Here is a 13383-nt window from a genome sequence, read left to right as displayed (position 1 = left end):
GATGTTTATTTAGTCAATTATCTATTAGTTTATCACAAAAATCGGAAGGAAATGTATTGCATGATGAATTTAACTGATTTAAGTTGATTATATTAGTGTAGAAAATATGTAATAATTAATTAAAGAAGTTTAAACACACCATAATCATTTATATATAATGAATTAGTACAATATTTTATACTTTATACATTACATGGTAAGATACATGAGTGACTTAATACCACATAGAATTCTTATCAAGGTCTAAAATATCGATGATATAGGAAATATCGGTAGTCCAAAAACACGGAAATTTCGATGGAAATATCGATATTTTAGATCTTGCTCTCATCGTCTTTATTTTCTCACTCACCATAAGAATGTGAAAACAAAACTATACCTTTCTTGTTTTGTTCAAAAAAACAATGCCTATGCTCTTTTCCCACCCACCATTGCGAGAGATTACACGGAATGACACACCACGTGTCATTATACAAATTGTGGAATATGTGTGCTAAAAAATTAATAACTTAAAATAAAATTTTCACCATTTCTATTAAAACATGTAATATACCACTTATATTTCCGTTAAAATGAAAATTTTCTCTACCGTTGCCCCCAACACCCTGCTCACTGGCATCCCCATCCGATCCCAATTATTGGCCGCTTAAACAACACCCAATCATATCCTTCTCTTGTAACATGTTTTTATTCTATTTTAAATTCTTTAAATAACATTTTATTATTAATTTTTATTTTAATGTAATTAAACTAGAAAGAAGCAAGACCGCAACCACCATCCGAAACATCTCCAAGATCGACCACAAAGGTGATGCAGTAGGTGAAAAGATAAGACATCGGATGGGTATAGAAGCACTCCATTTTATAGAGCAATGTAAAATATTTTCTTAAGCGAAAAAAATGTGAAAATAATTTTATTATTTTAGGATGTAAATTAACTTTAATTTTTTTCCCCTACTCTCAACAGCTGTATTTTTCAAGTAAAATACTAAAATGCTTTTTGATTGGTCTAACAAAATATTGAAATGTTTATACTTGTCAACTTGTGTACTTATTTTATTCATATAAAATTCTACAAGCTTTGCCAAATAACGTTGTCCTTGTATAAATGTTTTGATGAAATGACACTTTGGAGTCGACAGAGCACACATCTGAGAATTATTTACTTTTAATTTCTTTGAAACGAGTTTATAGCTCAATTAAATACCTAGTTCAAAGGATATATAAAAATTATTTTCCGTTTCTCCTCTCTCAATATCGCATCTTAAAACCTGTTAGGGGGACAATTGTTGAGTAGGGTTCTAAAATTGGTGGCAATTGGATCAAAATTTAGAAAATACAAAGAACCAACTAGTTTGGTAAGTGCTTGGATTTGTGGTTGAAACATAGATCGTAAGAATGTAGAATGTTTCATCAAATTTTGGCATCCCGTATCTAAGTGGGAATTGTATGTTGAGCTGTAGAATGGTAGGTTCCCATGTCCTTTGCTTAGATATGTTTGACTTTTGAACATAAAATAAAATTCTGACTGTCGGTTGAATTGGTGCTAACATGTAAGTACATGCATAAACATACCCAACAGGATCTTTTCCAGATCCTTTTGGTGAGAATCTTGATATCGTGTGGTCAGTTTTTGTCAAGTACTGTTTGTATTTAATTTTAAATAAAAATATTTAAAATAATTTCTGACCGCATGATTTGCGATAAACGGACATGATTCACGAATTCTCGAAATCCTGATAAAGAGGATCCGGATTCTAAGCATACAACATGCAGTTTTCTATAGGCAAGCCAATTTTGGAGCATTGCTCTTTAAACTGTAAGTATTCCAGCAATTGGTTCCATAGTACTCTAATTTGTTCAAAAGTTAATTTACTTTCTCATTTTATAATCAGCATTTTTTTTTAACTTTTAAATCATTCCACATTAAATATATTTAGTTGTCATTCGTAAGCCACGACATTATTGTTTCTGATTTTTCGGCCTAACTGTTATTAAATAACAATTAGGCCCAAAAATTTTAAATTGTCAAGAAATGGGATAGTAATGTATATGAAGCTAACAGTCTCCCTCACATCCAAACCCAACCCGGCCACGGGTCTGCTGTCCCCAAAATATATGTCTCCTTGGTGTCTCTTCGGTAATTTTGCGACACATGTCCAACACTTAACAGAGAATTAACACTGTTAAGTTCCCTTAACAAACCTCCTCTGCTATTTCTTCGTTTGCAACCACGGGGTTAGAGCAAAACCACTTTTTCAGTTTTCATCTCCTTCAGAAATTGATATATATTGGAAACTCAAATTCTACAATTTCGGATTCAAACATAATGTTTTCCAGTCTTTCCAGTTGACCCAACCCATCCTGAGTTGCTTGACTTATTGCATCTTAATTTTATGTCAATTCTGATAACAAAATTTTTTATTCCCTTCCAATTCGCGAAAATTTGTGTTGCTTGAGAGAGATTAACGATAACCGAAAAATTGATTGATGGAGAGATAAAACGAGTTTGAAATTTGAAATATTGAAAGATACAATGACTTGTTTTGACAAATTCGTTGAGATTAGCAGAGTGGACGTTCCTGGTGGCGTGTGCTCGTAGCTGGTGGTCGCTATCTGAATTGAAATCGTCGTTTTGAATTGTGGGCTCTTGCTGGCGGCGGTGAGGTGTGGAGGAGTAGGTGGGGTCACATTGGTATATAAACACAACACTGTTTTGTTGATGATATGAAGAACAAGGCGGCCGGAAGATATGGAGGATGAGTCCATCGGAATGGTCTGGTACCAGTGGGTGCCTTCATAAGAGAGGACTTAAACGTTCGAACCAAAAATAAAAAAAAAGATTTAACAGTGGTAATTATCTGTTAAGTGTTGGACAGGTGTCGTAATATTAAATAAGAGACATGAAGGAGACATATATTTTGGGGACAGCAGATCTGTGGCCAACCCATTATGCCTTTGGAGATCGAAACGACGAACATACACAATGGAAATAAGTATAACCCTTAAAAGGATAACTGAAATATTTGGGGCGCAGGGGTTGGAGGTTTAGGACCTTTATGAAACCAAATCTTTAATACTTGTTAGAGAATGAATCAATAATGTATATCAAACTAACAACCGCTACATTAGCCGAAAACCTAGTTAGGTTAACACATGCACATATTTGAAAGTTAGGTACACATATGGAATCTAGAATTAAATGTTGAGGCAAGTGTTTGACAAGTGTGTAGAGTTCATTGCACTAAATTCTAAAGCACCGAAATCCTCAAATCGAGCAGTTTGGTGCGGACTGCTGAGAACTGCAGAGATAGGTTTATCCCTGCAACGTAGTACACAAAAATACTGCAAGCACATGTTAAAATGTAGGATCTCAAAAAAAATGCGATACAGACTGTGAGTTGATAGGCGGATGGAAGAAGGAAAAGTAAGAATTTGGCAGCAAAAATTTAGACTAGAAAGTTTGGTCCGTCTAACAAAACACTCTTGACCTTTTTCTTTTGGGTTAGAACGTTTGGTTGGGTTTTACATTTTGCTCAGAAATACTAGCCGGTAATCCTCTTGTAAACAAGACAAAATCTACCGGTCAAATCCCAGACATACAATTCCAACTATAAGCCCCCATTGCAATGGCTCTAGCCTCTAGTGAGCTGCAAGTTTTGGCCTGCAACACCTGAAAGACGCGTGTACTTCCCTCTCAAAAACTGCAAAAACTGGGTGCTTAAAGAAAAATGATTGTAAGAGCTTTCTACAACACGAAGTTTCTTTCTTACCACTTTTTCCAGTTTCAACCTTTATTTTAAGTTACTGAGATTTCCATGACCCCATTTGATCATTGCGTCAGCCTCGTAGAGCAGCAATGCATTCGGCGAAGAGGTCTCGAACCACGGAGACCGTGTACAGTTTCCGAGGACAAATATGTTTCGGTAAGTCATGAAAAACTTATGCTTCTTGTTTTCTGTTTAAATGGTGTTTTGCTTTCATCTTGTGATGATACTTGTTTTCTTCAAGTTTGTGAATGTTAAGTGCTTTTTTGAGAAGCTGGATGGATTATGCATGGACATGGTATGCTTTTGCTTATTATCTAAGTTAGCTAGCCTGCCCAACAACGTTAATATCATCATTAAGTTAAATGAGGCTCAAAATTTGTAGCAAATTTCTACCGTGTTTTCTCTCTTTTATCTGTTTTTTCATGTTTATATGTTTTTTTTAGCTACGAGAAAACTCTTGCGAAGCATTCCATCGTCTATGTTCCTTCTTGTTTGCTTTGGTGGTTGTAGAAGTTTAAGATTTGAGGTTAAGAGTTCTTGTGGGATTTACCTTGCTTTTCTTAATTTCGAAGACTTATTTGCATTAGCATGTATGAAGAGAAAAAGCCACACCATGCGTTGTTAGATAAGAAATATAGTTCGAAAAGGATACATATATAGGGTTGGTTAATCCTATCAATAAGAAGAAATTCATGTTATCATTCTATTACCAAATATTTGAATGGAAACTAAATATTTAATCTCATTTTACCATATGAATTACATTTTTATCACCTTTTTGGAATCATTTTTCCATACTAAAAAAATCAATATCACGACCACACATATGATAAAAGTACGCATTGAGCTATTTTTTCACTTTTTAATTTTTTTTATTTTTGGGTTGTTTTCTACCATTTATCCTGTGAAAAAAAAAATGTTATTATAGCTTGAAAAAAGTGCACCATTAATTGTGCCCATTTAAGACCCATTTGAAATTATGACCCACCATAAGACAAATTCTCAAAGCTTGTTGCCTTTGATAAAAAAATTTCAAAGTGCTAGGAATACAAACACGTACACCTAGTGTCATAATACAATTGATTGATATTAAATTTTAAAATTTAAAGTAATTGTATTGTTACATCTGGTATACCGATTGTGTACCAGCACACTGAAAAATCTCTCGCCTTTGACCCCACAAATTTTAATACAAAAACAAGATGATACTCCTTTTTTATGTTCTTCATGAATTGGAATTGACTTGAATAAAAATTTTAACCCTTTACTCCTAGAAGAGTACCCCAAGAAAATAATTTGTAAACTGCAATTTGCTAAGATTACACCTTGATGCATGTTAATGATGATAAGGAACTGCAATTTGCTAAGAAAAATAAAATGACCCTAATATTTGTAAACTGTTTCTTGTACAAGCCATGTTGAGAAGGAAAACTCGAACAAATGGTCTCAAATATAGAGTAGTGAGAGTAAATTTGTTTAATCACTTGAATTGCAAGTCTGTAAATAACAATGAAAAAGAATATCATCATAAAACCGCGTTTTTGGTTGGAAGCTTTCCCACCCAATAGTTGACTATGCAGATATAGGATCTAAAGAGCAAACACGAATGGCTAGCTTAGCTTAGATTGGTAGTTGATACGCTTGTATCAATGTTCACGGACATGGACATCAATGGAGTGTTAGATATATATATATACACACACACACACAGATATATATATATATGTATATGTATATCATGAGGAAATAGAAATTAAGAGAACATAAGTTTTAAATAGTCAAACAAGTTGCAGTAGAAGCTACTGAATTGGTATGCAACAGGTCAACCATCTACCAATCGCAGAAGACTGGTAGTTTGAACCTTAAGGGGAGGGTCAGATGCAACAATTTTGGGATACACAGGTCACCCCACAACGGAAGCCACTAGGAATAGCCTAGTGGTGAGGGTGTGGGTGAGGGGTGGGGTAGATTAGGTCCCAGGATCGAGGCCCGGTGTGGGTGGGGTGGGGTGGAAAAAAAAAAAAAAAAAAAAAGAAAAAAAAAAAGGGTCACACCACAATGGTCCTCAACAGTTAGGAGCCAACAACTATTGTCAGGGCTAAACGGCCCATTTAGAATTCAATGTCAGTTAAAATCAGGCCACATACCCAATACCAGGTAGGCTTCTGTTTCCTTCCCTTCCAGTTTGCTGGAGCTCCAACTCCACCTGGTTAAATTCTTCAAAAATTATTATAGGATAGTAGAAATAAAATGATTGCATGTGCCTCGACAAAGGGATCAAATGCCCTGTGTTTGAGTGAGGGACTTTAGTCCCAAGGAATATAGGTTAAATAAGGAAGAAATAGACTAAAACAGGATTAAAAAAGTAGTGCATAATCATTATGAAGATATATATGTGTGCGTAATTCTCATGGATTGCTTTTGTAATACCCTTTGGCAAAGTTTGGGTAAGGGATTTCCAAGTCATGGGATTGAAAGCCAAATTGTAAAGAGAAAAAAGGTCGTACCCAGTGCATAAGGCTCCCGCTTTACCCAGTGCCAAATTGTAAAGAGAATGATCACAAAATGTTGGATATAATGGATTAGGAAATGTACCGTCCATAGAACATTACAAAGACATGTAAGAGAGATTTGTAAATGATATATTCCACGAATGAATTAGCTAATCCTTCCTATCCAACATTTTGTGATCTTTTTCTTTATAATTTGGCTTTTAATCTTATAACTTGAAAATCCCTTGCGCAAACATAGCATTTATATAATGGTTCATAGTTTTGTTCTTTACTAATTTAGCCTTAATGCCTTGATACTTTGTAAGTCCCTCATCCAAACACAACCCAACCCAACTAATTTTATAGCTCATATTAAAAGACATGAAGTTTGTGAGACCACATGTTTAGAGGAGGTGCTCGTGAAAATATTCAGGCTTTTTATCAACAAAAAGAAAAGTTAGGATTTTAATTGTTGTAATATTTATGGTACATCTATAAACAATATATGCTTTTAGAAGCGAAGATGTAAGTTAAGTTATATAGGGTCTCAGAAAACGAGGCGTAAGCCTTGAGGCGGTGAGGGGTGAACATGTCGTGTCCTTGCTCTATTATGAAAAATGGTAATGTTAAGAATACCAAATTTCTAAGAGTAATGTTAGGAGGTTAAATTTGTAAACAAATTTTACAAACTAAATGATGTTTCATCAATAAGAAATGAACATATTTATCAACGTTTAAGTATTAATCAAATTATCAACTTTCATGTCACTTAGTCTAAAAAAAATTTATTACAAATTTAGTCTCCCTATCATTACTCAATTTCTAAATCAAATTTTGTAAACCACACGACGTGAATGTTAATGATTGGATTATGACTTTGTGTTGATTAACGTGTTTATTTTTTATTAGTGACACATCATTTAATTTAAAATTTTAGTCTCCTAGCATTGTCCTAGCTATGATAAAATATACGAGATGTCATAGAGGGAGATAGGGTGCAATAAGCCATTAGCCAGGTGTGTGAGCCATCTTCTATCTTAAATAATTAGAACGACCATGTTGATGTTATCCAACGGTCAGGATATGATTAACATGCATATATGCATCAAGGGCGTACACTCCACTGATTTCGTTTTATTCTCCATGCATGGTTCTGCAGGAAGCTCACACGACGATCGCATCAGAAATGTTGGGAGGGAGACTGATTGAAAGTAATCAACAAAATCTTGTTCCATAGATGATCAAGTCTACACATTGAAGAATTATATCATGTTCTGCTACGAGTAAGTGACTTTCATCCTTGACATGTATGCATATTGCATAATATTGCATAATATTGCACGATGACTTAATTATATAGCTTCTCGATTATTGGGGTTTGCTGAGAACCTACATATATCGTGTGTGGACTTAACATACTGCGTACTAATTCTATCTAAACACAATCTGCATACCAAATGTTCTAGAACACCCCAAAAATACACTGTTCTGGAAATGTTCATGCTGCAAACCATTTAGCATTTAGCATTTTTACTACGATAGAGATATTTCAGTACCACAGAATAATTCTCAAATATATATGAGTGTTGCTTTAACAAATACCATCTTTGCCTATCAATATACCCTCGACCGCTCACACTCATGGCAATTTAACTGTCACTTTATATTTAACTCCCTATGTTATAGGCTTTGAGAATCGCAACCTGTGTTTTCTGAATGCCATTTTTGTTTCCGATAGCTTCCATCTTTAGTTCTCTCAGTTACCTTCACAATACCCACTTCACTCAAACACGTAGATGAATACGGGATAGATTACGATGTTACACTAATGCCCAAAAATACATGCACACTGTTTCAAATAGACAAATGGCTACAAAAATGCATACCAGAATAGAAAACTGACGAATTATTCATAAAGTAATTGATCACAAGGTTATATATGCTAAGTACCTTTTCATATTGGTATGTGGCCTGGCCTGTGGCAATTGGCCTATGGCCATAGCTATCAGTGGTTTTAGGAATCAGTAACAGTGGCTTAATTAACCCCAGATTTTTCGTAGTATAACTAGCTTGAGTTTAAAGTTATATATACGGTTAGAATTCAAGCCTTTAATAAAATTAATGTCTTCTAAGGTGTATATGTATTAATAGGTTTGAGTACTTATGTTCAAATTACACGGTTATTCACCTTCTACTAATAGAATGCACGAATACGTGCTCACTACTAAAGGTTGCACCAAAACATATTTCTAACTAATACCATGCATTGATCTTTCATTTATAAGAACTTTTTAATCTTTCTTTCTCTTTCTCTTGTTCATTTTACATCAGTAGTTGTGTCTATAACTTTGATACATTGTTGCAATATTCCCTATCCTATCCGTTTAAGTTTTTGGAGCTAGTCATGTATAAGGAAATGATAAACACTACTATGTTTCATGTTTTTGTTATCGCCTCAAATGTTTTTGATGATTTAGATTGTGAATGTGACATCTTATTAATATCTACAATGATTATAACCTTTTATGCACGCATGATCTTTGCCTTGTAACGTATTTTGGAATCATATCTAGCTTCATTTACTCATTTTTCATGCTTACCCTCAACGATCAATTTGTTTAAAATATGGTTGTAGAACTATAGTCTTTTATCTCCCAGATGCATCATATGCTACATGTAATAAGATTTCAGAAAGATGTCAAATATTTACCACGCTTGTGCACAAAATGAAAGCGGATATACCAAAAAACATTAGTACAATATTTATTTAGGATTTAAGAAAAGGAGATTTTTATATGTTCATGTCATATATATGTATATCTGATTGTCATAGATCATTTGTTTCTAATTAGTATATATATGAGATATAAACATCAAAGAATAGATTAAGTCCCAATATTGACCATGAAAGTAAAGTGAAAGCTTCAATGTTTAAGAACTTTCGGGATATTTTGCACCTTCTTCTTCTTCATTGAATTAACATATCGATCCCCCTCCATGAACTTGTGCATGCGGTGAATATCACACTTTAGAAAGAATGAACAGATATATAATTTCCTTCCATGAAGATTAACTTTAATTAAGCATCTTACACTGTATGGATATATGCATGCAAAGTGTTTAAATTCTTTTGTGCATTTGTCATCAGGGTTACAAACCCTATATATGTATGGAAAGTGATAAATGTGGCAGATGTATAAAACATGAAATTGATTCACGCATAAATTACTCTATATACTTCTAAATACAAATTAATTAACATTGATCAAATTTATGTTTGTTTTACAACACCGGTAACATATATAGATAGATAGATGATATTACAAACGTGATCGACAATACATTGATATACGCCCCCATTCGTAGAGCGATGTTGGGGTAGTCGAATAATTAAGAATAGAGATAGCACACACAAAATCACATTTCATATGATATTTCAAACCCTAGCTAGGACTAATTTCTACATATAAATTAACTAATTAAGCAACTGCATTGCTTGTTCAACATGCACAGTGAGATTGATCAATCAAACAGGTGGCTAGCTGCTACTCCGTTTGATCATTAACCCTCTGGTGATCATTTTGGATGAAAGCAGAAGACATGAGCACAGCAGACTCCCAGCCAAATGTTGATGGCGCCGTAGTAGCACTAGTCATATTAATCAAAGGAAGGTTCTCGGAACGAGCAGCAGCTGCGTGTGCACTAACATTCCCATTCTGCAGTACTTGTTGCAATTGGTGTTGTCCAGGAAATGGATCCTCATTGATCAACGAATTCAGAAACGAAGAGAAGACGTCGTCCTCTTCATTTCCTCCTCCCGCAAGTAGTACTCCACCGTGGCTGTTGTTGCTCCTCAAACTCAAAGTACCCGTTGCCGCGGCCGAAGAAGAAGCATCGGGATTGTTGATGGACGTGATCATATTTGCAAAGCCATGGACTATAGTGCCCAGATCATGATCAGCAATTGCGATGTTTCCATCATTACGGCTGTTATTTGGATCCCCTTCTTTATGGACAAGACGATCAGAAGGGGGACTAGGGTTAGGGTTTGAGAACCGATCATTGGCTTTGGAAGAAGAAGCAACAGCAGTTGATTTGTTTGTGTTGTCCACGTCAGCATCATCAGCAGCAGAGTGATGATCTGGATTGAGAGGCTTGTGGGTTCTGGGATCTATGCCTTGGCTTATCAGCTTCTTGCTCAGGTGTGTGTTCCAGTAGTTCTTTATCTCATTGTCCGTACGGCCTGGAATCCTCCCAGCTATCAAAGACCACCTGCACACATCCAAATTAATTAAACCCTAAATTTTATATAATGGATATCAACAGTGAAACCCTAAACCCAAACTAGTAATAAAATGGTGATAAATTTGTTGGGTGGATATATGGATATTGTTTGTCGAAGAAAATCGCGACAAATTAGTTTCTCTGAAATCTAACAAATGTTGTGTGTGTGTAAATGTACCGATTGCCCAGAAGGCGATGGAGGCGAAGGATGAGATCTTCTTCATCGGGGGCGATCTGGCCGCGCTTGACAGAAGGCGGAGATAGTTCATCCAGCGGAGGCGGCAGCTCTTACCGCAGCGGAGCAACCCAGCCCGCTTGGGAAGGGTCCGCCACCGTCCCTCTCCTTCTTTCTTGATGTAATTTGCCAGCAGCTCGTCCTCTTCGGGAGTCCAAGGCCCTCTCTTCAAACCCACCTTTGCGCAACACGGCGTCTTGGTCCCTCCAGCAACCCCAGCCGCCTTGCTCGACGAGGACGACGCTGTTATCGTCGTTTGCATCTTAGCACTTGCTGCTGCCGCTGCTTTCGACGAAGACGATGGGTTCCTCATTGTAAAGCTTTTTCAGTGTTTTTTTTTCTTCTGAGTAGGAGTGGATCGAATGCGAATACAAATGGAGATTTGATATCTTGAGAACCTGATCTTGTTTTTCTTACTTCTGTGAGGTTTTAAGATGCTGCGTTTGTGTGTAGGTGGATTTTAGTTTTGCATCTTTAATTTGTTTGGTAGTGAGGATGGGGGATGAGAGATAGAGAGAGAGAGAGAGATGAGAGATGGGGAGCCGTGACACACAGTGCTGGGTTTTGTTGTAATAATATTCTAATAGGCAGCTAAATATACTCTCACGCACCACTCTATTGCTTTAACACCACTCGCATTATTAGTGCTATATTAATTGAGGGGGTAGCTGAGTGATATTCTTTGGCTCCACCTCTCTCACAAACACAAATATCACTGTCTGCTGCTTTTGGTTAATTCAGCCTCACGTGTTGAGGGGGTAGCTGAGTGATTTGTTGTTGAATTGAATGAATGACTCGATGAGTCTCAGGGCTGGTTTGATATTACTATACTTTGAAAAAAATTACTTTTGCTGTGCTGTGATAATAAGTTTATTTTTGCTGTTTCACGTTATTAGTTTTTTTTTACCCACAATTGTGAAAATAAGTTGTTTTTATATGTTTACCAAATATCTTTTTGAATTCACTTTTTTATACCCATTTTTTTTTATAAAATAATTTCAATACCAAACCAGAATTCACCACATGATCACCTTCCTAAAAAATAATAATATTAAGTAGACCAAATTTTTAAGAGTAAATTGTAGCTATGGTCCCTAAACTTTACTCAAATTGGAGCAATGGTCCTTCAACTAAAAATTCATTACCATTGGTCCTTCAACTCATTAAAACGTGCAGTTATGGTCCCTCAACTAAAAATCCATTACCTTTGGTCCCTCAATTTTAATCAAACTAGAGAAATGGTCCCTTAACTTTATCCCAATTGTAGCTATGGTCCTTCAAATATAACTCGTTTTGACAAATTTTTTTACGTAGTTGACAAAAATGACCATAATTACACACTTTGATGAGTTGAGGGACCCTAATTAAATAAAAGGAAAACTAATGAAAAGGGTTTGAAAACTTTAAATGTTAACCAAAAACCATGTACTAACTTTATTTAATGGTTAGGACAAAGTCCAATACTAAACCAGCCCAATTAAAATGGCCCAAATATTAAATTTCCGATTTTGTCCCTGACGGCAAAGCCTACGTCCGTCTAATATCTCCCTTCATTTATGGAGGATCTCTCTGCTATTGTCCGTCTCCCCCATTTCTTCTTGGCATTCAAAACCTTTCATTTTTCTTTCTAATTTCGCATCGCAGCTCCATCTCTGTCTTTGCCAGTATGCAAAACCCACATATCCGGCCCCAAACTTAATTTTGAGTCGTCTTCATCTCTGTCAAAATCGCAGAAGATCACCGATTCTCTCTCCCAAAATTTCCCAATAAAGATGAGCAAGGGACCTGGACTTTTAACCATCGGCAAAAAAGCAAGGTTAAGCAATCATTTTCACTCTCTCTCTCTCTCTCTCTCTCTCTCTCTCTCTCTCTCTCTCTCTTCGTCTCTGCGATATTTCTACTGTTTTTTCGTCTCTCGATTGCGCGTAATTAGCATCTAAAACCTTGCATTTTGGCTTCTGTTGCAGATCTTCTGACGAATGACTACAGCTCCGATCGGAAATTCACCGTCTCGATTGTGTCAGTTTGGAGTTGTTACTATGTATCATCTCTTTTCTTTGTTTCATATTATTCTAGACTTCGATATTTATGTGCATGCATCTAATATTGACATGGATCCAAGCACAAATCTCAGAAAAAAGAGGTATAAATCTTTGTCTGACTTTTTTATTCAAATTGTTGTGCTTATTGAGCTACAAAACAACCAATGTATGATATATTTGTATGTATAGTTTGTGAATTGGGCATGAACATTTATTTGGGTAAGCTTGAATTCTGCATATAAACTGTTTGTTTAGGTTAATTTGTTGTCTGGAGCTGAAACTTTCCTTGCTGCTATTTATCTATTTCTATTGACCTTTCGCATTAGCGAAAATGATAAATGACAGTATTCATTTAATTACCTTGCCACGATTTAGCTGTACCTCTAAAGACCTATCTTCCTGATGGAGATATTGATTTGATTGCTTTCGGTGTTGTGAATGTTGAGGAGGCGCTGGCCAATGACATTTGCACTGTCCTTGAAAGGGAATATCAAAATATGGCTGCTGAGTTTATGGTGAAAGATGTCTAGTTGATTCGGGCTAAGGTTTTTAGCTTTTAC

At 35.7% G+C, this 13383-nt stretch overlaps 2 long non-coding RNA genes and 1 pseudogene across 3 annotated transcripts; 2 read left to right on the top strand and 1 right to left on the bottom strand.

The window, feature by feature from the left end:
• The first annotated feature begins 3569 nt into the window (after positions 1-3569).
• LOC108172765 (uncharacterized) lies at positions 3570-11408 on the top strand. Its single transcript, XR_001789344.3, has 5 exons — positions 3570-3737; positions 3845-3926; positions 7422-7545; positions 9776-10464; positions 10736-11408. It is a non-coding gene; the product is annotated as an uncharacterized lncRNA (long non-coding RNA).
• On the bottom strand, positions 9498-11094 carry LOC103429782 (transcription repressor MYB5-like; annotated as a pseudogene). The gene is made up of 2 exons (XR_011573039.1): positions 10725-11094; positions 9498-10534 (listed from the first exon to the last, which is right to left on the bottom strand). The product of XR_011573039.1 is annotated as a transcription repressor MYB5-like (transcript).
• A 1049-nt stretch (positions 11409-12457) lies between the features above and the next one.
• Positions 12458-12897, top strand: LOC114821091 (uncharacterized). The gene is made up of 2 exons (XR_003768511.2): positions 12458-12597; positions 12749-12897. It is a non-coding gene; the product is annotated as an uncharacterized lncRNA (long non-coding RNA).
• The last annotated feature ends 486 nt before the right edge of the window (positions 12898-13383 follow it).

This window comes from Malus domestica, chromosome 11, assembly GCF_042453785.1.
Source record: "Malus domestica chromosome 11, GDT2T_hap1".
Classification (NCBI taxonomy): Eukaryota; Viridiplantae; Streptophyta; class Magnoliopsida; order Rosales; family Rosaceae; genus Malus; species Malus domestica.
Note: the sequence above shows the minus strand (reverse complement) of the source record. Positions and strands in the feature narration are given on the sequence as shown.